Source organism: Myxocyprinus asiaticus, chromosome 34 (genome assembly GCF_019703515.2).
Source record: "Myxocyprinus asiaticus isolate MX2 ecotype Aquarium Trade chromosome 34, UBuf_Myxa_2, whole genome shotgun sequence".
NCBI classification, from domain to species: domain Eukaryota; kingdom Metazoa; phylum Chordata; class Actinopteri; order Cypriniformes; family Catostomidae; genus Myxocyprinus; species Myxocyprinus asiaticus.
In genome coordinates, this window is record NC_059377.1 from 12141121 (window position 1) to 12141950 (window position 830).

Genomic DNA, 830 nt, shown 5'->3' on the forward strand with positions numbered 1-830 from the left:
AACTATAATTTCTGACATTATAACTATAAAATCTTCTTTGCCATAGTGACAGTCGATCGTCCGTGACAGATTAGGAAAGTAAATGTTAGAATATGTTTTTCAAGAGATTGTACACAGTAAATAGCCTAAACATCCTCCTCAAAATGTATGTTAAATTACACACGGTTATAGACTTTGAACAAAAAACCTCAAAAATATTGCAAAACTATTAATGATTATATCTAGGTTTTAGACGTAGGCTATTTATATAGTACAAGAGTAAAACTCTTCTTCTGACAATTATTTAACGCTGCTAGCATCCATTCTTTTGCTGTTTTAAATAGCCTACTTTTTTTTTCTTTTTTTTTTTTTTTCAAAAAAAGTTTTGAGTTTTGAAACTTACACTATTATTGCACAGGAACCTCTTATATGTCAAAAGATCAAGGACAATTTTATCCTTCACAGACTCGTTTTTATTACCATCAAAGATGCCGCTATACTATCTATGGGAACCCTACCGTTAGAAAAATGCTTGATGTTTTTTATATTATTGTTATATAGTTTTATCTTCACATAGCAAAAAGAAAAAGAATACACTTAGTTTGATTAAAAATCATAAAAGTGCTTGTAGTTGAAGAAAAACACCCAATTATTATAATCCAATCCACTCAGATACATTCTTTCATATTTTTTGATCATATGACCTGTATGCAAATGAGAAAACAACAGAGCTTGTGTGAAACACTTTTATAAAATTAAGCTAAAGGTTAAAAAAACAAAGTTAAAGTTGGCTCAAATGATTTACATTTTTAAAGACTTTTATTATGACACTCACTCCTCGTTGAGTAAAC